Genomic DNA, 317 nt, shown 5'->3' with positions numbered 1-317 from the left:
TTAATTTACTCTAATCCTGCCTAAAATAAATTCAATTTGGGGGTAGGCTGGTAGAGATCCTGATGAATAATAAAATCGAATCGGGTATACGCGCGCCCCACGCTTAGTATTGCTGGCGCACAAAAACATAGCTAATAAAAATGGAAAACAATATCTCAGATTAATTTACTCTAATCCTGCCTAAAAGAATTTCAAGTGCCGCGGCTATTGAGAATTCCCTCTTGTTTTATACTGTTACTGAAAACTGGCCACGAAACTCCATTCTAATGTGTAGAAAGAGCCGTAATATGGAAAACAAAACTAACTAGCTACAAGTT

This window comes from Limulus polyphemus, unplaced genomic scaffold, assembly GCF_000517525.1.
Source record: "Limulus polyphemus unplaced genomic scaffold, Limulus_polyphemus-2.1.2 Scaffold1530, whole genome shotgun sequence".
Classification (NCBI taxonomy): Eukaryota; Metazoa; Arthropoda; class Merostomata; order Xiphosura; family Limulidae; genus Limulus; species Limulus polyphemus.
The sequence above is the reverse complement of the archived record's forward strand: the minus strand, read 5'-3'. Positions refer to the sequence as shown.